Source organism: Cervus elaphus, chromosome 5 (genome assembly GCF_910594005.1).
Source record: "Cervus elaphus chromosome 5, mCerEla1.1, whole genome shotgun sequence".
In the NCBI taxonomy this organism is placed as follows: Eukaryota; Metazoa; Chordata; class Mammalia; order Artiodactyla; family Cervidae; genus Cervus; species Cervus elaphus.
Genome location: NC_057819.1, coordinates 51,941,068 through 51,948,832, shown reverse-complemented (window position 1 = coordinate 51,948,832; position 7,765 = coordinate 51,941,068). Strand labels below are relative to the sequence as shown.

The window sequence follows — 7,765 nt, the reverse complement described above, 5'->3', positions numbered from 1 at the left end:
AGAGCAGATTTCTGTTTGGGTAGAAATAACCAGACCTAGTAACCTCACTGTGCACAGTCATTGGCTGGGGCTGCCTGGGAGGAGCAGCCTGAAAGCCAAGATGGATAATTCCTTGCAGCTGACCAGCAAGTTCTTCCCTGAAAAGAGATCCAAACATGGACACTCCTTGGCTTTCACAGCAGGGAAATTTCTATCTGTCAGCTGACTTTCCATCAGTGAGAAGACCAAGGGAACCCTTAAAAAGTGTCTTGCTCATCACTTTAGCAAGTTATACGTCCTAGCTATTCTCTTTCTTGTTTACTGCTTTCCATCACTAATGCCAGCACTCCATTCCGAGCCATTATTTCTTGCAAGAACTACTATAGTTATCTCTGCTGGTCTTCCTATGCCCATGGTCTTCCCATGGTCTTCCCATGTTGTGCCTTCCATTCTGTTCTGCCCACTGCATTCAGAGCCATCTTTTCAAATACAAGTCTAATTAAAACCCCTGGTAGCTTAGCATTTCTCTTAAAACACACGGTTAAATTCCTATCATCTTTTTCAAAGTCCCGAGGGTTGCTGCCAACTACCTCTTCAGCCTAATCTCATACTCTTCATTGGCTATGCTCCAATACAGTAGCCATCTTTCTATTTCTGAGAAATGTGCCTTACTTCTTTCTTTCACTGGGCTTTTCCATATGCAAGTTTCTCTGTCTGGGATGTTTCTTGCATTCTTTCCATGTCTGAGAAACACAGAATGAAGCAGCTGGGTTTGTTTTTTCCTTTTTGAACATATTCCAAATTTCTTTTTTAAAATTAAACAAAATGTAGATCGGAGGGCAGCATTTTTTATAAAAATAAAAGTGTAAATAGACATGTAAGGTATTAAAGGACAATATTACCACCCAAGTCACTTGTAGAAAAAATTTGAATACAACATTGTTTTTAAGAAATAATTTATTCATTATTTTAAATTATTTTTCAGATCACTATAAAGAATAAATTTGCAGGCAATTATTTATATGGAATCATGAAAAAATTATGTAGTGTCCATTGAAAAAGGTGAAAAACAAATTGATAAATATAAGACTTCCATTTCTAGCAGTTCAGGCAACCAGATAACTGGGAAAACCCCTTGCCATATAATATCTAGAAATTGTAGATAAAAACATAATAAATATTCCTTTCAGTGCATAGCTGAGAGATATCTCTAAGGGAAAGAGAGAGAGGGAGAGACAGAAAGAGAGAGAAGATACTAATAACTGACAAAATCAGGTGAGGTGTGTATGGGTATTCTTTGAATTATTATTATTATTTATTTTTACTTTTCTATGTGCTTGAAGTTTTTCAAATTAAAATAAAGTTACACAATAACAAATATAACAAGATAGGCCCCAAATTAACACAATATCAAGTGAAGCAGGAGAGAGGTTGGGGGGTGGGGTGATCAAAATTACAGCATTTCAAGGTCCCTGTGTTCTACAAGAAAGTAGAGATAACTCTTGTAGCTAGAGAAAAAAGAAGCTGTACATATTTTTCAATTTCTGATAAGTATATATTTTTTGTGTATTAATGTGTATTAATTTTTAGTGTGTATTAACCCCAAAGACATTACACAGGCTCATTTAAATACTTCTAAAAGTAGTGGAAAATATGCACAAGGACATTTATCACCACATTGCTTATAGTAGCTTCACAAATTGTAAACAGCCTAGTTTAGGGTAATACTGTGCAGTCATAAATAATAATGATGATCCCCCATAGGTACTGACTTGAAAAGATTTCAGGCTTATGACTGAGCAAAATAGGTCACAGAATACATGCAGAAACACATTAACTAAAATTGCCTTTATACGTCTATGATTATGACAATGGTTGTCTCATGACAAGTGACTAGATTGGTTTCACTTTGTGCCTTACACGTCTGCATTTGAATTTGTTTAAATGGGCATAAAAAAACAAAAACAGTAAAGATGTTCTTAAAGGCAAATGATAAAATAAATTACAAGTACATTCTGCTCAACATGGAAACATGTACATTATCATATGTAAAATAGATAGCCAACGGGAATTTGCTGTGACTCAGGGAACTCAAACTAGGGCTCTGTAACAACCTAGAGGCATGGGATGGGAGGGAAATTCAAGAGGGAGGGGACATATGTATACCTATGGCTGATTCAATTCCAAGTACTTTCTGCTCCTTCCTTTCCACCTGGGCTCTGTTAGCAAAGATGTCTGAAACCATCGTACCTAGAAATGAAGAGAAAGCAGAGACTAGGGCACAGCTCCTCTTTTGTAAGCAGTTGAGTCTGCACTTTGCAATAGGGCTTCGACATTCATAACAGTGAGTATTGTATTCTTATCTGAAAGTCAGGAATACATGGCCCATTCCTGTCTGGCTAGGAGATCCACCCAGAGAAACGGGTCATCGTTTCCCCAGGCCAGTGAAAAAAGGGCTGCTCAAGGCTCAGCTGCCACTAGGGATTAGAAAAGCAGCTGTGATCAAGTAAGTGCCCTGAGGCTGAGGAACTCAATACCAAAGAATCCTTTTCCATTCCAGCATTCAAGATGACCCCTCCCTTCACATTCCTTCAATCGTCCTCCTAATTCATCTACCAGAATACTTTCCAGTTCCTTCTCAGCAATTCATTCCTGTCTTTTCTAAACCTTGCACTAACGCACTGCTTCCGTCAGGGATTTAACACAGTATGCAGGTCCACTGGTAAACTTTTTTCTGAGTTACGAGATCTGGGTGCCTCTTGGGGCCCAAAGGTGCACCCAGGTTTGTAAATATTAGTATCACAGAAAAAGAAATGCATCGAGAATTTAAAAAGCATTTAATATCAGAACATGTCTCCTGACCTCAGTGCTTTCGTTGAGCCTCCTGTCTGTACAGTTACGAACACCTGTCCAGCTTTAAAGTGTTAGTCACTCAGATGTGTCTGACTTTTTGTGACCCTATGGACTGTAGCTCATCAGATTCCTCCATCCATGGGATTCTCCAGGCAAGAATACTGGAGTGGGTTGCCATTCCCTTCTCCAGGCGATCTTCCCAACCCAGGGATTGAACTCCAGTCTACCGCGTTGCAGGTAGATTCTTTTATCATCTGAGCCTGCAAAGTCCATTTTCAAAATACTATAGGTAGGAGTGCAGGGGAGGCACTCTTGAGCACTGCCAGTGGGAGTATAAATTTGTACAATCTTTTTGAAAGAGAAAAACATTGTTATGGACTAAACTATGCCCCTCCAAATTTGTACGTTGAAGCCCTAACCCTGCCCCCACAATGTGCCCGTATTTGGAGATAGGCCCTGTAGGGAAGTAACTCAGGTTAAATGAGGTCATAAGTTCAGTTCAGTCACTCAGTCGTGTCTGACTCTTTGTGACCCCATGGACTGCAGCACGCCAGGCTTCCCTGTCCATCACCAACTCCCAGAGCTTGCTCAAACTCATGTCCATGACTCGGTGATGCCAGATGAGTGTATCTTTCAGATGGGTGTATCTTTCCTTTTCTCCTTTGCTTTTCCCTTTTCTTCTCTTCTCAGCTATTTGTAAGGCCTCCTCAGACAACCATTTTGCCTTTCTTTTCCTTGGGGATGGTTTTGATCACTGCCTCCAGTAAAAAGGATGTCTTAAGGGTGGTGCCCTAATCCAATATAACTGGTGTCTCTATTTGAAGAGGATGAGACACCAGAACTCTCTTCCTGTCTCTGCTCGTGCACAGCAAAAGGCCCTGTGAAGACACAGGGAGAAGGCAGCATCTACAAGCCAGAAAGAGCTCTCATCAGAAAGTTATTTTCTGGGCCTCTAACCTCCAGAATGTTCTGTTGCTTAAACCATCCAGTCAGCGGTATTTCGTAGCCTGAGAAAACTAATACAAGTACCAAAACTTTAAACAATGCTTAACCTTTTACAGAGTTCTACTCTAGGAATAATCGCTAAAGAAATCATCATGAATTTACACAAAAATGTAAGTTCAAGGGCAGTCTTTGCAGTCTTATTAATAATATGAAAAAAATTAGAAACAAATATCTAGGTCCATACGATTGAATAAAGGTACGTGTACGCTCAGTCGCTTCAGTCGTGGCTGACTCTTTGCCACCCCATGGACTGTAGCCCACCAGGCTCCTCTGTCCCTGGGATTCTCCAGGGCAGAATACTGGAGGGGGTTGCCATGCCCGCCTCCAGGGGATCTTCCCGACCCAGGGATGGAGCCCAGGTCTCCTGCAGTTCCTGCACTGGGAGGAGGGTTCTTTACCACTACGCCACCTGGGAAGCCCTGAATAAAGGTAGATTAAACAAGTAAATAAATGATAAAATTCTGTCTTTTAATATGTTGTGGAAGGATATTAACATGGGAAAGGAGTCATAAACATATTATTAGGTGAAAAAACAAGGTTATGAAACACTGAATACAGTCCAATTATTAGGAAAAAATATTGTTATGCACAGAAAGAAGTGGGGGCATTTCCTGGTAGTCCAGTGACTAAGACTCAACTCCTAAAGCAAGTGGCCTGGGTTCAATCCCTGGTCAGGGAACTAGATACCACCAGCTGCAATTAAAGATCCTGCATGCTCCAACTAAGACCCAGCACAGCCAAATAAATAATAAACACATAAATAAATATTTTTAAAAAGATTTGTATGTAAATGCCAGTTTATGAATAATTTATTTAAAAAGAAAGAAGTGGGGATGGACTTACTTATATAAACACTTATTTTTATTTTTTTTATATTTATTTTTATACCAAAACATTAAGAATAATAAGGTCAGGATGATGCATTAACTAGCAATTTTTAGTTTCTTTTTTTGTTTATATATGAGTTGTTGTTTTTTTTAATCACAGTGAATATGTGTTAATAATTTTTGAAATAAGAAAAAAACCCTACAAAGTTTGTTACCTTCTTATAGTTTTGAGCTTGACAGACCAAAACATCAAGCTGGAAAAATAGGCTTGCGTTCAGAGTCAAACTGTAATTTTTCAGTAAGAAAACAAAACAGACAGGAATGAATTGATACTTGGATATCAATCCCTGAGTTTCAGGTGATGATAAATTCACATAGAACCAACAGTACAATATGACTGCTAAAAAGTTAATATAATCTTAGTTTGCACAACAGAAGTACAGCTTATGATACTTTGTTTAGTCCCCACTAGGGCTTCACTGATGGTTTAGCAATAAAGACTCCAACTGCAATGCAGGAGATGCAGGAGATGCAGGTTCAATACCTGGATCTGGAAGATCCCCTGAAGGAGGACACAGCAACCCACTCCAGTATTCTTGCCTGCAGAATCCTGTGGACAAAGGAGCCTGGCAGGCTACAGTCCATAGGGTCACACAGAGTTGGACACCCTGAAGTGAATTAGCACACATGCATGCAAAACATTCCAGATGTTCAAGCTGGTTTTAGAAAAGGCAGAAGAACCAGAGATCAAATTGCCAACATCTGATGGATCATCAAAAAAGCAAGAGAGTTCCAGAAAAACATCTATTTCTGCTTTATTGACTATGCCAAAACCTTTGACTGTGTGGATCACAATAAACTGTGGAAAATTCTGGAAGAGATGGGAATACCAGACCACCTGACCTGCCTCTTGAGAAACCTGTATACAGGTCTGGAAGCAACAGTTAGAACTGGACATGGAACAACAGACTGGTTCCAAATAGGAAAAGGAGTATGTCAAAGTGGTACATTGTCACTCATATGCAGAGTACATCATGAGAAACACTGGGCTGGATGAAGCACAAGCTAGAATCAAGATTGCCGGGAGAAGTATCAGTAACCTCAGATATGCAGATAACACCACCCTTATGGCAGAAAGTGAAGAAGGACTAAAGAGTCTCTTGATGAAAGTGAAAGAGGAGAGTGAAAAAGTTGGCTTAAAGCTCAACATTCGGAAAACTAAGATCATGGCATCTGGTCCCATCACTTCATGGGAAATAGACGGGGAAACAGTGGAAACAGTGAGAGACTTTATTTTTCTGGGCTCCAAAATCACTGCAGATGGTGATTGCAGCCACAAAATTAAAAGACGCTTACTCCTTGGAAGGAAAGCTATGACCAATCTAGACAGCATATTAAAAAGCAGAGACATAACTTTGTCAACAAAGGTCCATCTAGTCAAGGCTATGGTTTTTCCAGTGGTCATATATGGATGTGAGAGTTGGACTGTGAAGAAAGCTAAGCACTGAAGAATTGATGCTTTTGAACTGTGGTGTTGGAGAAGACTCTTAAGAGTCCCTTGGACTGCAAGGAGATTGAACCAGTCCATCCTAAAGGAGATCAGTCCTGGGTGTTCATTGGAAGGACTGATGCTGAAGCTGAAACTCCAATACTTTGGCCACCTGATTCAAAGTGCTGACTCATTGGAAAAGACCCTGATGCTGGGACAGATTGGGGGCAGGAGAGGGGGACGACAGAGGATGAGATGGCTGGATGGCATCACTGACTCGATGGACATGGGTTTGTGTGGACTCTGGGAGTTGGTGATGGACAGGGAGGCCTGGTGTGCTGCGGTTCATGGGGTCGCAAAGAGTCGGACAGCACTGAGTGACTGAACTGAACTGAATGCAATACGTAATACTACCACATTTAAATAAAAAGACTGTGGAGAAGGAAATGGCAACCCACTCCAGTATTCTTGCCTGGAAAAATCCATGGACAGAGGAGCCTGGCGGGCTTTAGTCCATGGGATTATATGACTGGGCATGTGTGCACAAGGGTGGAGGGAGATGGGTTGGTAGGAATAAAGTGGTAGAACTAAAAAAAAAAAAAGAATACCACATTTAAAAACAGATAAACTGTGCTCGCTTCGGCAGCACATATACTAAAATTGGAACGATACAGAGAAGATTAGCATGGCCCCTGCGCAAGGATGACACGCAAATTCGTGAAGCGTTCCATATTTTTGCTAACAAACATACAGTGCGGTGGTGGTTCAAGAAGTTTTGCAAAGGAGATGAGAGCCTTGAAGATGAGCTTAGTGGCTGGCCATTGAAAGTTGATAATGATCAATTGAGATCCATCATTGAAGCTGATTCTCTTACAACTATATGAGAAGTTGCCAAAGAACTCAACATCGACCATTCTATGGTTGTTCAGAATTTGAAGCAAATTGGAAAGGTGAAAAAGCTTGATAAGTGGGTGCCTCCTGAGCTGACTGCAAATCAAAAAAGCCGTTTTGAAGTGTTGTCTTCTCTTACTCCACGCAACAACAGGCCATTTCTTGATTGGATTGTGGCATGCAACGAAAAATGGATTTTATCCAACAGCAGGCGACAACCAGCTCAGTGGCTGGACTAAGAAGAAGCTCCAAAGCACCTCTCAAAGCTGAACTTGCACCAAAATCCGGTCATGGTCACTGTTTGGTGGTCTAATCCACTACAGCTTTCTGAATCCCTGTGAAACCATTACATCTGAGAAGTATGCTCAGCACATCAATGAGATGCACCAAAAATTGTAACTCCTGCAGCCGGCATTGGTCAATAGAAAGGGCCCAGTTCTTATCCATGACAATGCCCAACTGCAAATCACACAACCACCACTTCAAAAGTTGAATGAATTGGGTTATGAAGTTTTGCCTCATCTGCCATGTTCTCCTGACCTCTCGCCAACTGACTACCACTTCTTCAAGCATCTCAACAACTTTTCGTAGGGAAGATGCTTCCGCATTCAGTAGGAGGCAGAAAATGCTCTCCAAGAGTTTGTTGAATCCCAAAGCACGAGTTTTTACACTACAGAAATAAACTTTATTTCTCATTGGCAAAAATGTGTTGATTGTAATG

At 40.7% G+C, this 7,765-nt stretch overlaps 1 non-coding gene across 1 annotated transcript; it reads left to right on the top strand.

The window, feature by feature from the left end:
* Positions 1 to 6,783: 6,783 nt before the first annotated feature.
* Positions 6,784 to 6,890, top strand: LOC122695727. Its single transcript, XR_006341484.1, has one exon. It is a non-coding gene; the product is annotated as a U6 spliceosomal RNA (small nuclear RNA).
* Positions 6,891 to 7,765: the final 875 nt, after the last annotated feature.